This window comes from Sinohyriopsis cumingii, unplaced genomic scaffold (genome assembly GCF_028554795.1).
Source record: "Sinohyriopsis cumingii isolate HCF-2022 unplaced genomic scaffold, ASM2855479v2 utg002203l, whole genome shotgun sequence".
NCBI lineage: Eukaryota > Metazoa > Mollusca > Bivalvia > Unionida > Unionidae > Sinohyriopsis > Sinohyriopsis cumingii.
This window is the reverse complement of record NW_028316157.1, coordinates 158,085-181,892: the sequence shown is the minus strand read 5'-3', so window position 1 is coordinate 181,892 and position 23,808 is coordinate 158,085. Positions and strand designations below refer to the sequence as shown.

Below are 23,808 nucleotides of genomic sequence, written 5' to 3'. Positions count from 1 at the left end.
TTATGGTGGATATCCTATAAAGTAAGGGTATTTAATCTTCAACGTTAACAATTCTAAAGCATGTTACAGCACGGCCTCATTCTACTAGTTACACATTAACTTGTCTATTTCAATTTCTACTGAGTCATTACATCTAGTTGCGCTTATAGTTCGAAGTATTCACACACATAGTCTCTTCAAGATATATATATAAATATATCATCGATATTGTATTGTTTTGGCCAGTCGTCTGGTGCAAATGCTTTTAATGTGCTCCCTTTTGACATATATTAGGAACAAATATATCCATAACGTGAGAGGACTGTCAGCGGAAAATGATGCCGTATCAGAATTTTTGTTATGTTAGTATTTGTACATACTTCAAAAATAAACATAATAGATCAAAGAAAACAAAGGGACTTTATATAATTATTTTATGTCGATTATCCCACTCCTCTACCCCCACCCTTTCTCTCTCTCTCTCTCTCTCTCTCTCTCTCTCTCTCTCTCTGTGGACTACAGTAATCGAGGGCCGATGTTTGATTGAATTTTCCTTAAGTTAAAAACATGGCCAAATCAAAACTCAACGTTTAAAATTGGAGTCTACAACTGTTTAATATGAGTCACAGTTCTTGTAAATAAATCTGGTTTTGAACCACTAAAAGAGCAGATTTTGAGTCATTACGATCCACTTCCATTCATAGCTCATTTAAATGTACCATTAGTCACCCATGTCAGTTTTCGACAATAATTTGTTCACACTGTTTTGTGAATTATGATGAAAATGGACTTCAGTTTTACCATTTCAATGGATGAACATCTCATAAAGTAATTTTTAAACATAAACTAGCAAGAAGGTGAACCAGCTAAGTGTGTTAGCAATATTATCATATCCACTAATTTCATATCTTAACGCATGTCGTTTAACATCACACATGAAAAGAAACTAGTTATTTAAACCGTCCCTTTTTAAGACCACTTTCTATATATTGTGCTCGCATCGTTAATACATGATTAACAAAAATTTAGGTCATACGGTGGTAACAAAGTCTTTTCTAAAAGACGCGTTCCTTGAGGTTGCCAGATATTTTGCTATATATATATATATATATATGCGTTTCTGATTTCGTTGAAAATTACACGCTTTAAAACAAAATTGTCAGATTATTCTAATTACAAATGTTTCTTACAATTTTCATTATCAAATTTCTTTCTTTTCATTTCTTTGTTTTTTAATCAGAATTTCTCAAAACACTGGAGAGGATTTTCAAAACAGCTTAGTTAGATGTCATTGAATTATATTTTGATATACGTAGATCATTAAAAAAATGCCACAGCTGAAAGTCTTTTTGCACTATTTATATCGCTAGAGGGCAAAACTGTGTTTTACAAACCATTCTTTCTCATAGCATTAGCTTAGTGAATTTCTTTATTAATGTTGATGGTTTCTGGATACGTTCCTTAGTTTAGAAAACAGATTCTCGACTAATATTAGTTGTAACGATAAAATCCTGCACAAATAAGTTGTATATTATTACGATTGATTTCTGCAATATCCTTATTAAAGATTGACGTGTATACCATTACAAGAAATAAAACGGTCTGCATTGTTATATGTGAAAAATGGACGGGAATCAATGAGGTATCCACTTCGAAAAATGCAATGAAATTTTCACTTTGGAAATTTAGCAGATCGGGACTGGCTAAGGTTTTCTTGTTGACATATAAAACTTAAAAATGTCAAAATCTGATACAATTAAAGTGATAAATCTACATGTAAAAACATACATTGATAAATGTACATTTCATAGAGACGGGTCAAATTTATCTCAGTTCAAAATGTTTGTTGCTTTTAGCTTTCAAATAGGAAAATATGAGCTCATTTGGTGTACTGGCTGGCCCGTACCTAGCCACATGAATGTTTCATGGAATATACAACTACAGTATTGTCTCAGAAGGATTTTTCGCAGTTACAATGCATACACTAATATATTGGCATTCCGCTGTTGCAGACGACAACGCAACATTTCATCCCTGCGATAATAGTCGTCCCCCAAACATTCTCTTTTGAGATCAATCTTTACACCACTCAAAATCTCAATGTCTATCTGACAGTGCAGGGTCGTACAAACTGCCTACAGCTCAAAACCCATGATGCCAACATTTCTTGGGTCCCTTAGGCTGAGCTGCCTCAAGAACGGTTACAGGTTCGTTTAAATTACTCCAGCAGCAGTTATGCATATCTCGAACCTCTGATCGGCAATTGCGATACGACTACAGCGATGACCTGAATTATGTCGAAAGAAAGGCAACCAAACTAGGTCCAAAATCTAAAGGCGAACCAAGGGACAGCGTTGACTTAGCCTAGTGTAAAGAGTTTGTGTTTGATAAATGTCATACAAATATGTCTCCACTGATATACCAAACTGTAAATCCGGTTTCTTTCTTTCGATGAGACAATTGTATTTTTCACTGGAATGTACGATAGCCAGCTTCTATTTTAAACAACACCATCTAACCAGGATTGCGCTGCTATGCCGTTTCATTCCCTTGCATTCACATATGCATGGATTTTAGCAGAGGAAGGCCAAGACAGAAAGTATTTTCCTGTGAAGAATTTAGCCATTATCTCAAGAAATTGTGGATACATTGCATTACAGCACAGTGTGAAAAGTTGACACGTGACTATGTAATATGTTAAGTAGCTCGCGCCTGATATCAATGAAGAGACTACTTGTGATTTGTAACCTAATAACCATATTAGATTGAAAAGAACTACCCATAAAGACTTGTAAATATGGAAATGATGTGTATTGAAACTTCTGCTCCATTTTTCCAAAAAGACCACGTCATTAAACTGAATTCATTTATCTCCTAAAATACAACTCTAGTGTTTTTAATTAAGGTATTGATATTTTCGTTTTAAAAAATATTCGTTTCAAAATATAAGACAGCATAAGGACCTTACTGTGCTTTCAAATTTGGTCTCTTCGTAACTATATGTTTCATCAAATTAGCAAACGTGACCATGATCCAATTTTCAGTTTGAATCAATATTTATAAACAAGGTTGAACTTTAGAAACATGAGCTAAGGATTCATCGATCAGTGTTACTGAAGAAATCCTCTTAATTATTTCCCAGGCAAACTAATGCATTGGTCAGTGCTAGACAGGAATCATGAAATAATGTCCAATAACACTAGATGCAAGTATTATGCATTTAGTTCTATTAATCAGATGATAAGATCGAATCTTGAGTGGAACATGACTTCTCGCAGAAGAATAAATTTGCATGACCCCGCACAGGCAAGGACAACATACTATATACCTTACTCAATAATACAAGCCAGGAAAACACGATAGCGAATGGGAAAATCGCGTGATAGAAACATTGCTTTTCCTCAAGATCCTGAAACAATGCGCGTCAGTCTCTAATACTGTTACTTCTTTGAATTAAATGTTTATTTTAAATGAAATAAAGGTCAGTACTAAATAATTCAATAGATGAAGAAGTAGATAGGATGACGCGTTTTAATGATCATGTCACTGATTCACACATATTTCGAAAATAGTAAACATGGTTTTAGCATCCAGTTCAGTGATTGGTAACTCACCATTTATTGTATTGTATTAAATATATATATATATATATATATATATATATATATATATATATATATATATATATATATATATATATATGTAAAGTTTTCAAACCGATAACATGTGAATTCTTAAAATGCGTTGTCTTATTTATGTATTCATATGAATCACTTTCTAGTTATACAAATCCAAAAGCATTAGGGTATTTGGATCTTATCATAGGTCGTAATATTAATATTTGAGATGAAATTCAGAGGTGATAGTCAATCCTGACAAAATATTAGTGCTTGAACTTTCATCATCATACATGTTCTGGGTGATAAACGAATTCAATTTATTTGAGATTTGTAATATTTATGGATTACTTTTATTACAATCGCTTCTTATAACAACCCATGAAATTCGACCTTAAATGCTAGACGGGATTTTATATCATTTCTAAAGAAATGTATCTACGTTATGCGATATCCACAAAAGGCATACAACTGCATTTTGTAGCAACCCACACTAGGCAAGGATGTACGGAGTTCATTCACTCGGTCAATACACGTTTGAATTTAGTAAATCTGAACTATATTCATTGGGAAAATATATCCATTTCTATGTGATATAAATAAAATATAAGTATACTATGTATGCTGTAATATTGATATACTATTCGTTGTATAGCATTTTCATTAAAAGGAAACTCGGCGTGCCTCGCTTACTTTTAATGAAAAATGTGTACATCTGGTTTTATATCATTAACGCAACATACGTAATATATACAAAAATAACAAGACAAAAAGATGCCGATGTGTGATAAAGTATTTGTTTTGGTTCAAATCTTACGTTATGGGGTTTTCTTATGTTGAACTCGTAAAACTTAATATCAGAATCGTTGTAATTTATAAATCAATGTACACTAATATTGTAATAACTGACATGGCGGACCAATAGTACATTTAAATGAGCACTGCATTTAAGTGAACCCATGTGATTCGAAATCAAATTTATTTGTAACAGTTATGACTGATATTAAACAACTGCTGAACCCAGTTTAATTCGTTTAGTTTTCATTTGACAATGTTTCCTACTTAGGGAAAATTCAGCCTTACATTGGCCATCGATGTGTCAACACTGCAAGTGTCGTTTAAGTCTCATTAAATTTAAAGTGTTTTAAAACATGTTTATAATTTTCAGCTATATCAGGATAAAGATATTTATTCGTAGCATCACAAGAGCGGAGTATAACATTTTTCCCAAGTGCATGTGTTGCCTACATTTACTTATACATTCTTTGCAGTAGTAGCTGAGTTAGGGTTGAAGTAATAGCGATAGTTGCATTAGTGTTCGCGCTATAAGTAGAACACGTGGCCGCTGAAATATAGCCGTACTGAATCTCGAATGACGACCAAATCAAGGCAGGAGGGGGTTTACCGAGCATAAGATTGATACTCTAAAAGATTTGTTAACTAGTTGGTATTCATTGCAGATAACGAAGATATGTGGTTACATAATAATACTATAGTGACACAGGTTCATTGTTTGCACGCATTTGGCCTCAACGTCAGAATTCAAAAAGCAACACATTAATTAATATCCGCGTTTAAATGTTCAAGAGGAAGGTTTGAATACAAGACTACAGTGAAAGACATTACAATAGCATATAGTTATTAAAACAATAAAGTGGGCGGAGCAGGAGAACCACCAACGGGGAATTAACTATGAGACAAAAATGTGCCGTTTCAAGAAGAGCGTGGTTAATTATTGATCATAAACACACCTTTCACAAATAAGTATAATATTCATGAAAGGTCATAGGAGTGATAGGTACAGTATAAGGTACCCATTTTTGTATTACAAAAAGTACACGTGATACGTGTTAATTAAAAAGTGAACTCCAAAACAATGGGCTCAGAGTTCATCCTTGTTCACTAAAAATATTGATTTACGAAGCTGAATTATTCGAAGACCTACCCAAGACAAAACAAACTTTTAATACTTTGGATTTGACAAGTTTTTTGTGATTCCATGTTAAAAAAAATTGTACACCACCGTTGGGAGAGTTGTTTTATTGTTTTGTTTTAGTTTAGCTTTCTTTACTCACATTTCGACACATGTTTGCTTTTAAAAGTTTGGAAGAATAAAATACCATTCACTGTGTGAATTTGAAATGAAGAGTGCCAGATTCGGAGGTGTCTCTCCAACACTAAGATAGGTACCATCGGTACACACTGTGTTACCATTGTTTAGTGATAGCATGGCATCAGGAGTAATAGTCTATTCGCATTTTGTATAAAGCGTATTCTAGATGAGTGTACATGTGATATGTTTTTACGAAATGAGTTGATTATGATTTACCACAAGCTATTTGTATCAAGTATTACGATGAACTAATCCGCCAATAAAGGTTTACGTTATTTAAATAAAGTGTTGCATCGGAGCCAAACTACAAGGACAATAATCGATCCATAATCATGGAATAAATACAACACTTTGATAGAAATTATTATTACATCATGTAATATCGTGATGATCAAAACTAGATCACATGCTTTCTAAGTAGAGTATACTTTGAGTCATAATAAACAACTGGTCAGAGCAAAATCATGCAGGTTCTACGCTTCCTACATTTACTTGCAATATATCAAACGTATGATCACAATTTATGCAATAATTGTATTATATACATAAATGATTTAATATCTGGTTTATTCTGATCGGTTCTAATCATTCATAGGACACAGATCTGTAATAGGCTGCGATGATTCATCAATCGACCAATAGGATTGGTTTTCTCTCGGCCCTAAGAACAGTATTTTTTCACTATTAACACAATCAATCAATAGGAAAAGAACAGTATATTTTCACTATTAACACAATCAATCAATAGGAAAAGAACAGTATATTTTCACTATTAACACAATCAATCAATAGGAAAAGAACAGTATATTTTCACTATTAACACAATCATTGTTCATGTATCCACACAATAAAAAAAAAACAATCCGATTACAAATGGAATCATATCGTACGTGTAGAATTATTCAGACAAAATTGAATGCCTTACCTGGTACTTTGAAATAAGATTTTGAAAATTCTTTTCAAGAAGCGTGTGCATGATCTTTACACCTCTAAACAAACATTTTTCTCTCATTGGTGTTTACTTTACTAAGTTTGCTTGGAATGTGACCGCTGAAAGAAAATAATATTACGAATTTAAGAAACGTTTTACATATATGGAAGAGAGGTACCAACATTAACATGCCCCAACGTAACACTGTTAGGCGACACGACAATTTAATAGACAGTGCTTAACAGGTACAATCTACTGACAAATGTAATTTTAAATAAAGTATATAGAATTCAAATATATTATATTTTGGAAATTCTTCATGATAGATCGAGACATTGTATGAATTAAATTTGTCAAAATGTTGCTTGAAAATATTAAGTGGAAAATGCATAAAAAATGATTTATCAAATCCATCACATAGATTATTTTTTCATAATTGTAAACACAAACATGTCTGCATTGCAAACGGAAATTTACACCCATACAATTAAACAACATAAACAAAATACGTTTTCTGGTATTTCTTAGTCATCAATTATTTAATTTGCTGAATGTATTAACTATCAATCATCGTGTTCACTTAAGTTAACATGCATGCAAAATAAGGATATAAAAGGACTGCATATTCGACGATTCAGCACAGGCATTTGCCAGACTGGTGTCACAATTTCTGATCCTACTTCAAAATTTGCTTGACATTGTTGTCATCCAGGTAAGTGATTGTATGCGACATACAAATTATCGTTCGTTAATAACCTATACACCACGCATGGTTCTTTTAACTTATGCCATGCTTACAATTTCCGAATGTGGAGACATGAGCTTGTATACATTTGAATTATCATTTCTGGACGCAAGATACGTTTCAGTTATATTCATGCTCTCCTATTTTTGTTTTTTCTCTATTAGCAGCATTCAAGTCTTTTTGGGGGATCATACAAAGGGTCTCTAATTTTGGTAGTATATCAATTTTACATACCAGCTAACTGCGAAACAGTTTAATTTTGTAACGAAAACAATATGTTCTACAAGAAGAACCACATTATCGGTAATATATGTATAACCATATTGTCTTTAAGAGATATACATGCGTATATATGACAACCAATCTTTACAATTAATTAATTTGTTTTAATTTCATGTATAGACAAATAGATGATATAAAATATATTACTCATAGAACCGAACCGAAAAAAGTGATCCTAAATCCAAATCATGTTTTATTTAAATATCCGGTTTGAAAATTATTTTATTGTCCACTTGGGTATCATTCTTCATACTGCCTAACATCACGAAACGTTGTGGCAATCATTCACATAGTGGACCTTTCCATGGTTTGATCTAAGTTATTACACTGCGTCACACAAAATAACAATTCACTGTCAGGTGAATCTACTCTCTTTTACGCCATGTTTAGAGTTTATGTATCGTAAGATAGAACATAGAATAAAACTGAATCATAGTTGTCAGTGTAAGTCACTTTTGAAAACGCCATTAAGTTTCCATATAAAGGTCATACGGCCTTTCGCAACCATCGCCTTTATTCCTTTTTCAAGATAATGTATACGAACAGCTCACACAATTACTTTCAAGCATCACAGTATTACAAATATGGATATGAATGTGTGTTTCCATAAGACGTTGCACAGTCAATCGCCCTAAAGCGCCACTCCTAAACTTGGAACGTATATATTTTGCAATCTGGAGACGGTATAGGATGTACTTTGTTTACAAATCAAAGGTTGCCAGTGAAATCCCGTATGAGCGAGAGCCTAATCTTCAAAATTAAAACTGTATTTATTTTCTCGTTTCTAGTGTACAATTGAAACTTTTGTCACCACCGTACAATTCAAATAATATGCATTCACGCCCGGTCTTTATTCATTGAAAATGTCAGAAAATGTAACATCAACTTGCTTTCTGTTTACCGTCTAAACTACGCTCCCATACAAAACATTAAACGCTAACTGTTATTTTCTGAACTTACTTTTCATTTTGCAGAGGAAAATGAAGGCCGTGATTGTTCTTGTAGCCTGCTTAGTAGGTGCTGCCATTGCTACCTATCCGTTTGGTGGCGGATATGGCAGTTATGGTGGATATGGAGGTTATGGTGGCAACGGCGGATATGGTGGCTATGGATGGCATCCTGGATATGGTGGATATGGATGGTATCCTGGACATGGTGGATATGGAGGATATGGATTATATGGTGGATTAGGTGGATACGGCTTTGGATTAGCTGGTGGATATGGTGGATACGGATCGTACTTAGGTGGTGTACTCAGGGGATACAACTGGGGATTTGGACACCACTTTCCTAAGTTTGATTACGGTTACAGTAGACACCATAAAAAGTAAGAATAAATATTAGTCATCCTTGATAAGTCTGTTACATGTTACGGTATGACGACCTTTTTACAATTTAACCATTAGCTTATCCACTTCATTTCTACTGACTCATTACATGTCTTTGTGCTTACAATTCGAAGTAGCCATAACGTCGTTTCGTCAAGATGAATATCAATATTTTATCAATATTGTATTGTTTGGGCAAGTGAGCTTGCGAAAATGCTCTAAATTTGTTCCTTTTTACAGATATTAAGACAAATAAAATGATCCAAGGACTGACAAGAGAGCGAAAGGAATATGACTCCATATCTCGATTACTAGATTAGCAGTATTTGTACATACTACATCAATAAACATATTTGATCGAAGACACTAAATTGGCTTTATCACTATTTTATTTCGATTATCTCACTTCCTCTGTCTGTCAGTCAGTATGTCTGTCTGTCTCTGTCTCTCTCTGACACACACAATTATAATATTGCCACGAGTTTATATTCTACTTTGACTGCAATTGTGATGAAAGTACTGCCAAATGTTTTAAAGTGAACGATTCTTGACGTAAAATGGGACTGAATCAATGAGTGAAATATTTAAGTAAATGTAGGCAAACATTCACTTGGGAAAGAATGTTATACTCCGCTCTTGAGATGCTACGAATAAATATCTTTATCCTGATATAACTGAAAATTATAAGCATGTTTTAAAACACTTTAAATTTCACGTATATCCATGCATAAAGCACTCGAATTAATGGAACTTTGACAATCTAGTGAGCTTTTTTGCAAAAAACGCCATCGCCAGGACCAGATGTTAATGAGACTTAAACGACACTTGCAGTGTTGACACATCGATGGCCAATGTAAGGCTGAATTTTCCCTATGTAGAAAACATTGTCAAATGAAAACTAAACGAATTAGACTGGGTTCAGCAGTTGTTTAATATCAGTCACAACTGTTACAAATAGATCTGATTTCGAATCACATGGGTTCACTTAAATGCAGTGCTCATTTAAATGTACTATTGGTCCGCCATGTCAGTTATTACAATATTAGTGTACATTGATTTATAAATTACAACGATTCTGATATTAAGTTTTACGAGTTCAACAGAAGAAAATCCCATAACGTAAGATTTAAACCAAAACAAATACTTTATCACACATCGGCATCTTTTTGTCTTGTTATTTTTGTATATATTACGTATGTTGCGTTAATGATATAAAACCAGATGTATACATTTTTCATTAAAAGTAAGCGAGGCACGCCGAGTTTCCTTTTAATGAAAATGTTATACAACGAATAGTATATCATTAATACAGCATACATAGTATACTTATATTTTATTTATATCACATAGAAATGGATATATTTTCCCAATGAATACAGTTCAGATTTACTAAATTCAAACGTGTATTGACCGAGTGAATGAACTCCGTACATCCTTGCCTAGTGTGGGTTGCTACAAAATGCAGTTGTATGCCTTTTGTGGCTATTCACGATTACCTTGCATATTTCTTAGTTGATTCTTTTCTCATTTGAGTTTCTAATTTTCTTCACATTGATTAACTCAACATAATATAAACTTATGATTTAAACTTGAAAGATTGATTCAGTGAAGTTAGTAGAACACTACAAGCATATGGTTGTCTGCGCAGTTCACATCAACGTTAGTCATTCACGTACCTTACGCATGGAAATTAGCGTGGAATAAGAAACTAAGCAAAATTACTAACCAAAAAGAGGTAATTCAAATATTTTAATATATGTACAATTGATCTAATGTATTATTCTGCTTTGAGAACAGGACTAACGATCATAAAATTCTCTCTCTCTCTCTGTGGTAAGTTTGACTTTAAAACTCTCCGTCTGTTTGTCTCTGTCTCTCTCTTTCTGTATCTCTCGAACTCTTTCTCTCTCTCCCTCTTATCCTGTGGTCGGTTTGACGTAAGGTTTACTATCATTAGTAAGTCCAGATACATCGTGGGATGACACAAACAAAAATCCTCTACGCTCGTCTTAAATAGATTTTCACCTCTATCTTGTTCCAGAGAGAGAGAGAGAAAGAGAGAGAGAGATAGAGAGAGAGAGAGAAGAAGGGGGTGGTTTCCTTTGGACATTTTCATATTTAACTTATGATACGCAATTGTTGGAACATTATAATATGTTTTTTGACACAATAACAGCATGAAAATATTAAATACATCACAGCATGTGTACCTCGTAACCGAGAAACTCACCGGATAATGTCGACAGGGTTACCTCATTTATATTAATGGATTATATAAACAGTGTAGATTAATCCCAAGGAAAGTCAACACATATCGTTACGATGAAGCAAATATTTTTGTATTTTGCCTCGTGTGAGTTCAAGTTTAAGGTTTTCATCCATCCCTATTTCTTTTTCTCTCTCACTCCAACTTTCTGCTCAGTTTTGAGACGGGAGGGTGGAACAGAAAGCAGAAAGGATTGCGTTGAAATTGTAAACCATATTAAATTTATTTAGTAAAGGGGATTATTCATACATTGTATCGTTATTTTCGTACGTCAATAAAGATGAATGTTTAGAAATTCATCATTGATTTAGGAAGAACAGCACACGGTTGAGAGTGTGTTTATAAATGCGTTTTATTGCGCCATGGGCGATTCCCATTTTGTAATGCCAATAAAATTCGTATATCAACTTGATTTATTCCAACACTTTAAAAAACATATTATTGTTAAAGTATAATTATATATGTCTATCTATCTATCTATCTATCTATCTATCTATCTATCTATCTATCTATCTATCTATCTATCAAACTTATACATACATACATACATGCATACATACATACATACATACATACATGCATACATACATACATACATACATACATGCAAACAGTCATGCAACCATGCACGCACACACACACGCACACACGCACGAATGAACACACACATACATCAATTCATACATCAATACATACATACATACATACATACATACATACATACATACATACATACATACATACATACATGCATACAACATACATACTTACATACATACATTTATACATACATACATACATACATACATACATACATACATATATACATACATGCATACATACATGCATGCATGCATACATATGCATACATACATACATAGATACATACATACATTAATTACTTCGTCGTCTTGCCGGTGTGTCTGCTGCATGCGAGTATGTATAACACAGATGATGTCGTATCATTTGTGGTGCTTTGGTGCTGGGTGCTTACTCGTGATTGAATATGGGCAGGCAAGGCAATTGGTGCCGTTGATATCGCGGACCTGGTTTCGAATCATCACAGAGTGCAAAACATTGACATGATATTATTATTTGTAATGAATAGTAATTACGCCAACAATTATCAAGCACTCTCATATATAATCCACTGATATCACTTTCTGATCTGTCTGATATTTATATATGTTGGTGTGTGTTTGTGTGTGTATGTGTTTGTGTGTGTGGTTTTGATTTTTAACGTATCTTTAAGAATTTTTCAGTCATTTCGCTACGATGTCTGCAGTGTGGCAGTTTATAGTGATGCCTAGCACTAAGGGCATCATGTCTCACGCATGTAGCAAGATGTGACACCCAGTCAGATTTTTCTGACACCAGGTTGACCAGTCCTAACAATAACCTTTAGTACTGAGCGCCAAGCGAGGCAGCTGTTAGTACCATTTTTGTAAGTCTTTGGTACGACTAGGGGGATCGAACCCAACACCTCCAGCATCCAAGGCGGACACTCTAACCACTAGGCCACACGAGCGGTCTATATACGGTGGTCACAAACGACATAGCTTTCCTTTTTCTCTTCAAGCAATGGCGAAGATATGTTGCCCTTTGTTGCAGCACATGTGTGGGGCCCACCTCTTGTCCTGATCTCCAAGGTTTCAGCCAAAATAAAGGTGATATGTGTCTTAACCATAGTGGTTATACTGCGCTTTTGTTATGCAAAAGTCACTTCACCACAAACATAACAAAAGTTATCTGCATTGTTTACGCAAGTACTAGGCATCTCTGCTCACTTTGGCAAAATGCAAATAGGTCTCTTTGCAACATCAAACACTGACAAATAAGAGAGCACGACACTGTATGATTTCTGAAGCTGATGTGGGGCAATTTGTTCAGCAGATTGATGTAAGCTTATTTTTGATTGCATCATCCATGACTTCTAAGACCTATGTGATGCAATTCATATCATGTATGACACAATGCCAGCTTCAAATTGAACCATTCATTGTTTTACGTAAAAAGCAAGAAACTCTGTCATAGATGTATTCATAGATCCAAATATATATTTTCGTCATTTCTGGTTTACAGTAAAATTCCTTCCCTTTGTAACTCACTTATTCTCCGCCATTCCCAAGTCAAGGGTCGTATACAATGATCTATAAATCTCGAGCCAATCAAACAATTTAGGTATCGTTTTCATTCCCAGTGACCCACAATTAGTAACGTTTGACTACATTTATTTCGGAAGCATTTGGCTGTATATCATTGTAAATTAGGGAATGAAAAGAATATCGTATGTCACAAGCGCCTCACATCAAGTGCTAATCAAGGTACCGATAAAGGGTAGCGTTATTTAATTACTTGCCTCAGAGACAAAATGCTAGGCCTGTAATTGATGAATGTTCAAGAAATAAATCCAAATTTGTTTTAGTTTGTTTTAACTGTCCTTTCAGATCTCGATGATCAAAAATGTTATATATGCTTTGTAAGCGGAGTTTACGTTAGTCACAATACATAACTGGTCGCAACAAATTGATACAGGTTCTGCGATTCAGACATTCAACTACAAATTATCTTCTAGTCTGCTTAGTAGGTGCTACTGTCGCTGCCCATTCGTTAGGTGGCTACGGCGGATATGGGGCTTATGGAGTATACGGAGGTTATGGTGGCTATGGTGGGAATCTAGGATATGGTTGATAAGGTGGATATGGACGTTATGGTGGATATGGTGGATATCCTATAAAGTAAGGGTATTTAATCTTCAACGTTAACAATTCTAAAGCATGTTACAGCACGGCCTCATTCTACTAGTTACACATTAGCTTGTCTATTTCAATTTCTACTGAGTCATTACATCTAGTTGCGCTTACAGTTCGAAGTATTCACACACATAGTCTCTTCAAGATATATATATAAATATATCATCGATATTGTATTGTTTTGGCCAGTCGTCTGGTGCAAATGCTTTTAATGTGTTCCCTTTTGACATATATTAGGAACAAATATACCCATAACATGAGAGGACTGTCAGCGGAAAATGATGCCGTATCAGAATTTTTGTTATGTTAGTATTTGTACATACTTCAAAAATAAACATAATAGATCAAAGAAAACAAAGGGGCTTTATATAATTATTTTATGTCGATTATCCCACTCCTCTACCCCCATCCTTTCTCTCTCTCTCTCTCTCTCTCTCTCTCTGGACTACAGTCATCGAGGGCCGATGTTTGATTGAATTTTCCTTAAGTTAAAAACATGGCCAAATCAAAACTCAACGTTTAAAATTGGAGTCTACAACTGTTTAATATGAGTCACAGTTCTTGTAAATAAATCTGGTTTTGAACCACTAAAAGAGCAGATTTTGAGTCATTACGATCCACTTCCATTCATCGCTCATTTAAATGTACCATTAGTCACTCATGTCAGTTTTCGACAATAATTTGTTCACACTGTTTTATGAATTATGATGAAAATGGACTTCAGTTTTACCATTTCAATGGATGAACATCTCATAAAGTAATTTTTAAACATAAACTAGCAAGAAGGTGAACCAGCTAAGTGTGTTAGCAATATTATCATATCCACTAATTTCATATCTTAACGCATGTCGTTTAACATCACACATGAAAAGAAACTAGTTATTTAAACCGTCCCTTTTTAAGACCACTTTCTATATATTGTGCTCGCATCGTTAATACATGATTAACAAAAATTTAGGTCATACGGTGGTAACAAAGTCTTTTCTAAAAGACGCGTTCCTTGAGGTTGCCAGATATTTTGCTATATATATATATATATATATATATATATATATATATATATATGCGTTTCTGATTTCGTTGAAAATTACACGCTTAAAAACAAAAGTGTCAGATTATTCTAATTACAAATGTTTCTTACAATTTTCAGTATCAAATTTCTTTCTTTTCATTTCTTTGTTTTTTAATCAGAATTTCTCAAAACACTGGAGAGGATTTTCAAAACAGCTTAGTTAGATGTCATTGAATTACAATTTGATCTATGTAGATCATTAAAAAAATGCCACAACTGAAAGTCTTTTTGCACTATTTATATCGCTAGAGGGCAAAACTGTGTTTCACAAACCATTCTTTCTCATAGCATTAGATTAGTGAATTTCTTTATTAATGTTGATGGTTTCTGGATACGTTTCTTAGTTTAGAAAACAGATTCTCGACTAATATTAGTTGTGATGATAAAATCCTGCACAAATAAGTTGTATATTATTACGATTGATTTCTGCAATATCCTTATTAAAGATTGACGTGTATACCATTACAAGAAATAAAACGGTCTGCATTGTTATATGTGAAAAATGGACGGGAATCAATGAGGTATCCACTTCGAAAAATGCAATGAAATTTTCACTTTGGAAATTTAGCAGATCGGGACTGGCTAAGGTTTTCTTGTTGACATATAAAACTTAAAAATGTCAAAATCTGATACAATTAAAGTGATAAATCTACATGTAAAAACATACATTGATAAATGTACATTTCATAGAGACGGGCCAAATTTATCTCAGTCCAAAACGTTTGTTGCTTTTAGCTTTCAAATAGGAAAATATGAGCTCATTTGGTGTACTGGCTGGCCCGTACCTAGCCACATGAGTGTTTCATGGAATATACAACTACAGTATTGTCTCAGAAGGATTTTTCGCAGTTACAATGCATACACTAATATATTGGCATTCCGCTGTTGCAGACGACAACGCAACATTTCATCCCTGCGATAATAGTCGTCCCCAAAACATTCTCTTTTGAGATGAATCTTTACACCACTCAAAATCTCAATGTCTATCTGACAGTGCAGGGTCGTACAATCTGCCTACAGCTCAAAACCCATGATGCCAACATTTCTTGGGTCCCTTAGGCTGAGCTGCCTCAAGAACGGTTACAGGTTGATCTAAATTACTCCAGCAGCAGTTATGCATATCTCGAGCCTCTGATCGGCAATTGCGATACGACTACAGCGATGACCTGAATTATGTCGAAAGAAAGGCAACCAAACTAGGTCCAAAATCTAAAGGCGAACCAAGGGACAGCGTTGACTTAGCCTAGTGTAAAGAGTTTGTGTTTGATAAATGTCATACAAATATGTCTCCACTGATATACCAAACTGTAAATCCGGTTTCTTTCTTTCGATGAGACAATTGTATTTTTCACTGGAATGTACGATAGCCAGCTTCTATTTTAAACAACACCATCTAACCAGGATTGCGCTGCTATGCCGTTTCATTCCCTTGCATTCACATATGCATGGATTTTAGCAGAGGAAGGCCAAGACAGAAAGTATTTTCCTGTGAAGAATTTAGCCATTATCTCAAGAAATTGTGGATACATTGCATTACAGCACAGTGTGAAAAGTTGACACGTGACTATGTAATATGTTAAGTAGCTCGCGCCTGATATCAATGAAGAGACTACTTGTGATTTGTAACCTAATAACCATATTAGATTGAAAAGAACTACCCATAAAGACTTGTAAATATGGAAATGATGTGTATTGAAACTTCTGCTCCATTTTTCCAAAAAGACCACGTCATTAAACTGAATTCATTTATCTCCTAAAATACAACTCTAGTGTTTTTAATTAAGGTATTGATATTTTCGTTTTAAAAAATATTCGTTTCAAAATATAAGACAGCATAAGGACCTTACTGTGCTTTCAAATTTGGTCTCTTCGTAACTATATGTTTCATCAAATTAGCAAACGTGACCATGATCCAATTTTCAGTTTGAATCAATATTTATAAACAAGGTTGAACTTTAGAAACATGAGCTAAGGATTCATCGATCAGTGTTACTGAAGAAATCCTCTTAATTATTTCCCAGGCAAACTAATGCATTGGTCAGTGCTAGACAGGAATCATGAAATAATGTCCAATAACACTAGATGCAAGTATTATGCATTTAGTTCTATTAATCAGATGATAAGATCGAATCTTGAGTGGAACATGACTTCTCGCAGAAGAATAAATTTGCATGACCCCGCACAGGCAAGGACAACATACTATATACCTTACTCAATAATACAAGCCAGGAAAACACGATAGCGAATGGGAAAATCGCGTGATAGAAACATTGCTTTTCCTCAAGATCCTGAAACAATGCGCGTCAGTCTCTAATACTGTTACTTCTTTGAATTAAATGTTTATTTTAAATGAAATAAAGGTCAGTACTAAATAATTCAATAGATGAAGAAGTAGATAGGATGACGCGTTTTAATGATCATGTCACTGATTCACACATATTTCGAAAATAGTAAACATGGTTTTAGCATCCAGTTCAGTGATTGGTAACTCACCATTTATTGTATTGTATTAAATATATATATATATATATATATATATATATATATATATATATATATATATATATATATATATATATATATATATATATATATATATATATATATATATATATATATATATATGTAAAGTTTTCAAACCGATAACATGTGAATTCTTAAAATTCGTTGTCTTATTTATGTATTCATATGAATCACTTTCTAGTTATACAAATCCAAAAGTATTAGGGTATTTGGATCTTATCATAGGTCGTAATATTAATATTTGAGATGAAATTCAGAGGTGATAGTCAATCCTGACAAAATATTAGTGCTTGAACTTTCATCATCATACATGTTCTGGGTGATAAACGAATTCAATTTATTTGAGATTTGTAATATTTATGGATTACTTTTATTACAATCGCTTCTTATAACAACCCATGAAATTCGACCTTAAATGCTAGACGGGATTTTATATCATTTCTAAAGAAATGTATCTACGTTATGCGATATCCACAAAAGGCATACAACTGCATTTTGTAGCAACCCACACTAGGCAAGGATGTACGGAGTTCATTCACTCGGTCAATACACGTTTGAATTTAGTAAATCTGAACTATATTCATTGGGAAAATATATCCATTTCTATGTGATATAAATAAAATATAAGTATACTATGTATGCTGTATTAATGATATACTATTCGTTGTATAGCATTTTCATTAAAAGGAAACTCGGCGTGCCTCGCTTACTTTTAATGAAAAATGTGTACATCTGGTTTTATATCATTAACGCAACATACGTAATATATACAAAAATAACAAGACAAAAAGATGCCGATGTGTGATAAAGTATTTGTTTTGGTTCAAATCTTACGTTATGGGGTTTTCTTATGTTGAACTCGTAAAACTTAATATCAGAATCGTTGTAATTTATAAATCAATGTACACTAATATTGTAATAACTGACATGGCGGACCAATAGTACATTTAAATGAGCACTGCATTTAAGTGAACCCATGTGATTCGAAATCAAATTTATTTGTAACAGTTATGACTGATATTAAACAACTGCTGAACCCAGTTTAATTCGTTTAGTTTTCATTTGACAATGTTTCCTACTTAGGGAAAATTCAGCCTTACATTGGCCATCGATGTGTCAACACTGCAAGTGTCGTTTAAGTCTCATTAAATTTAAAGTGTTTTAAAACATGTTTATAATTTTCAGCTATATCAGGATAAAGATATTTATTCGTAGCATCACAAGAGCGGAGTATAACATTTTTCCCAAGTGCATGTGTTGCCTACATTTACTTATACATTCTTTGCAGTAGTAGCTGAGTTAGGGTTGAAGTAATAGCGATAGTTGCATTAGTGTTCGCGCTATAAGTAGAACACGTGGCCGCTGAAATATAGCCGTACTGAATCTCGAATGACGACCAAATCAAGGCAGGAGGGGGTTTACCGAGCATAAGATTGATACTCTAAAAGATTTGTTAACTAGTTGGTATTCATTGCAGATAACGAAGATATGTGGTTACATAATAATACTATAGTGACACAGGTTCATTGTTTGCACGCATTTGGCCTCAACGTCAGAATTCAAAAAGCAACACATTAATTAATATCCGCGTTTAAATGTTCAAGAGGAAGGTTTGAATACAAGACTACAGTGAAAGACATTACAATAGCATATAGTTATTAAAACAATAAAGTGGGCGGAGCAGGAGAACCACCAACGGGGAATTAACTATGAGACAAAAATGTGCCGTTTCAAGAAGAGCGTGGTTAATTATTGATCATAAACACACCTTTCACAAATAAGTATAATATTCATGAAAGGTCATAGGAGTGATAGGTACAGTATAAGGTACCCATTTTTGTATTACAAAAAGTACACGTGATACGTGTTAATTAAAAAGTGAACTCCAAAACAATGGGCCAGAGTTCATCCTTGTTCACTAAAAATATTGATTTACGAAGCTGAATTATTCGAAGACCTACCCAAGACAAAACAAACTTTTAATACTTTGGATTTGACAAGTTTTTTGTGATTCCATGTTAAAAAAAATTGTACACCACCGTTGGGAGAGTTGTTTTATTGTTTTGTTTTAGTTTAGCTTTCTTTACTCACATTTCGACACATGTTTGCTTTTAAAAGTTTGGAAGAATAAAATACCATTCACTGTGTGAATTTGAAATGAAGAGTGCCAGATTCGGAGGTGTCTCTCCAACACTAAGATAGGTACCATCGGTACACACTGTGTTACCATTGTTTAGTGATAGCATGGCATCAGGAGTAATAGTCTATTCGCATTTTGTATAAAGCGTATTCTAGATGAGTGTACATGTGATATGTTTTTACGAAATGAGTTGATTATGATTTACCACAAGCTATTTGTATCAAGTATTACGATGAACTAATCCGCCAATAAAGGTTTACGTTATTTAAATAAAGTGTTGCATCGAAGCCAAACTACAAGGACAATAATCGATCCATAATCATGGAATAAATACAACACTTTGATAGAAATTATTATTACATCATGTAATATCGTGATGATCAAAACTAGATCACATGCTTTCTAAGTAGAGTATACTTTGAGTCATAATAAACAACTGGTTAGAGCAAAATCATGCAGGTTCTACGCTTCCTACATTTACTTGCAATATATCAAACGTATGATCACAATTTATGCAATAATTGTATTATATACATAAATGATTTAATATCTGGTTTATTCTGATCGGTTCTAATCATTCATAGGACACAGATCTGTAATAGGCTGCGATGATTCATCAATCGACCAATAGGATTGGTTTTCTCTCGGCCCTAAGAACAGTATTTTTTCACTATTAACACAATCAATCAATAGGAAAAGAACAGTATATTTTCACTATTAACACAATCAATCAATAGGAAAAGAACAGTATATTTTCACTATTAACACAATCATTGTTCATGTATCCACACAATAAAAAAAAAACAATCCGCTTACAAATGGAATCATATCGTACGTGTAGAATTATTCAGACAAAATTGAATGCCTTACCTGGTACTTTGAAATAAGATTTTGAAAATTATTTTCAAGAAGCGTGTGCATGATCTTTACACCTCTAAACAAACATTTTTCTCTCATTGGTGTTTACTTTACTAAGTTTGCTTGGAATGTGACCGCTGAAAGAAAATAATATTACGAATTTAAGAAACGTTTTACATATATGGAAGAGAGGTACCAACATTAACATGCCCCAACGTAACACTGTTAGGCGACACGACAATTTAATAGACAGTGCTTAACAGGTACAATCTACTGACAAATGTAATTTTAAATAAAGTATATAGAATTCAAATATATTCCATTTTGGAAATTCTTCATGATAGATCGAGACATTGTATGAATTAAATTTGTCAAAATGTTGCTTGAAAATATTAAGTGGAAAATGCATAAAAAATGATTTATCAAATCCATCACATAGATTATTTTTTCATAATTGTAAACACAAACATGTCTGCATTGCAAACGGAAATTTACATCCATACAATTAAACAACATAAACAAAATACGTTTTCTGGTATTTCTTAGTCATCAATTATTTAATTTGCTGAATGTATTAACTATCAATCATCGTGTTCACTTAAGTTAACATGCATGCAAAATAAGGATATAAAAGGACTGCATATTCGACGATTCAGCACAGGCATTTGCCAGACTGGTGTCACAATTTCTGATCCTACTTCAAAATTTGCTTGACATTGTTGTCATCCAGGTAAGTGATTGTATGCGACATACAAATTATCGTTCGTTAATAACCTATACACCACGCATGGTTCTTTTAACTTATGCCATGCTTACAATTTCCGAATGTGGAGACATGAGCTTGTATACATTTGAATTATCATTTCTGGACGCAAGATACGTTTCAGTTATATTCATGCTCTCCTATTTTTGTTTTTTCTCTATTAGCAGCATTCAAGTCTTTTTGGGGGATCATACAAAGGGTCTCTAATTTTGGTAGTATATCAATTTTACATACCAGCTAACTGCGAAACAGTTTAATTTTGTAACGAAAACAATATGTTCTACAAGAAGAACCACATTATCGGTAATATATGTATAACCATATTGTCTTTAAGAGATATACATGCGTATATATGACAACCAATCTTTACAATTAATTAATTTGTTTTAATTTCATGTATAGACAAATAGATGATATAAAATATATTACTCATAGAACCGAACCGAAAAAAGTGATCCTAAATCCAAATCATGTTTTATTTAAATATCCGGTTTGAAAATTATTTTATTGTCCACTTGGGTATCATTCTTCATACTGCCTAACATCACGAAACGTTGTGGCAATCATTCACATAGTGGACCTTTCCATGGTTTGATCTAAGTTATTACACTGCGTCACACAAAATAACAATTCACTGTCAGGTGAATCTACTCTCTTTTACGCCATGTTTAGAGTTTATGTATCGTAAGATAGAACATAGAATAAAACTGAATCATAGTTGTCAGTGTAAGTCACTTTTGAAAACGCCATTAAGTTTCCATATAAAGGTCATACGGCCTTTCGCAACCATCGCCTTTATTCCTTTTTCAAGATAATGTATACGAACAGCTCACACAATTACTTTCAAGCATCACAGTATTACAAATATGGATATGAATGTGTGTTTCCATAAGACGTTGCACAGTCAATCGCCCTAAAGCGCCACTCCTAAACTTGGAACGTATATATTTTGCAATCTGGAGACGGTATAGGATGTACTTTGTTTACAAATCAAAGGTTGCCAGTGAAATCCCGTATGAGCGAGAGCCTAATCTTCAAAATTAAAACTGTATTTATTTTCTCGTTTCTAGTGTACAATTGAAACTTTTGTCACCACCGTACAATTCAAATAATATGCATTCACGCCCGGTCTTTATTCATTGAAAATGTCAGAAAATGTAACATCAACTTGCTTTCTGTTTACCGTCTAAACTACGCTCCCATACAAAACATTAAACGCTAACTGTTATTTTCTGAACTTACTTTTCATTTTGCAGAGGAAAATGAAGGCCGTAATTGTTCTTGTAGCCTGCTTAGTAGGTGCTGCCATTGCTACCTATCCGTTTGGTGGCGGATATGGCAGTTATGGTGGATATGGAGGTTATGGTGGCAACGGCGGATATGGTGGCTATGGATGGCATCCTGGATATGGTGGATATGGATGGTATCCTGGACATGGTGGATATGGAGGATATGGATTATATGGTGGATTAGGTGGATACGGCTTTGGATTAGCTGGTGGATATGGTGGATACGGATCGTACTTAGGTGGTGTACTCAGGGGATACAACTGGGGATTTGGACACCACTTTCCTAAGTTTGATTACGGTTACAGTAGACACCATAAAAAGTAAGAATAAATATTAGTCATCCTTGATAAGTCTGTTACATGTTACGGTATGAGGACATTTTTACAATTTAACCATTAGCTTATCCACTTCATTTCTACTGACTCATTACATGTCTTTGTGCTTACAATTCGAAGTAGCCATAACGTCGTTTCGTCAAGATGAATATCAATATTTTATCAATATTGTATTGTTTGGGCAAGTGAGCTTGCGAAAATGCTCTAAATTTGTTCCTTTTTACAGATATTAAGACAAATAAAATGATCCAAGGACTGACAAGAGAGCGAAAGGAATATGACTCCATATCTCGATTACTAGATTAGCAGTATTTGTACATACTACATCAATAAACATATTTGATCGAAGACACTAAATTGGCTTTATCACTATTTTATTTCGATTATCTCACTTCCTCTGTCTGTCAGTCAGTATGTCTGTCTGTCTCTGTCTCTCTCTGACACACACAATTATAATATTGCCACGAGTTTATATTCTACTTTGACTGCAATTGTGATGAAAGTACTGCCAAATGTTTTAAAGTGAACGATTCTTGACGTAAAATGGGACTGAATCAATGAGTGAAATATTTAAGTAAATGTAGGCAAACATTCACTTGGGAAAGAATGTTATACTCCGCTCTTGAGATGCTACGAATAAATATCTTTATCCTGATATAACTGAAAATTATAAGCATGTTTTAAAACACTTTAAATTTCACGTATATCCATGCATAAAGCACTCGAATTAATGGAACTTTGACAATCTAGTGAGCTTTTTTGCAAAAAACGCCATCGCCAGGACCAGATGTTAATGAGACTTAAACGACACTTG

General features: G+C 33.7%; 2 pseudogenes; both read left to right on the top strand.

Annotated features, from left to right (window-relative positions):
- The first annotated feature begins 8,647 nt into the window (after nt 1-8,647).
- Nucleotides 8,648-9,366, top strand: LOC149770933 (uncharacterized; annotated as a pseudogene).
- A 13,229-nt stretch (nt 9,367-22,595) lies between these two features.
- On the top strand, nt 22,596-23,351 carry LOC149770932 (uncharacterized; annotated as a pseudogene).
- The last annotated feature ends 457 nt before the right edge of the window (nt 23,352-23,808 follow it).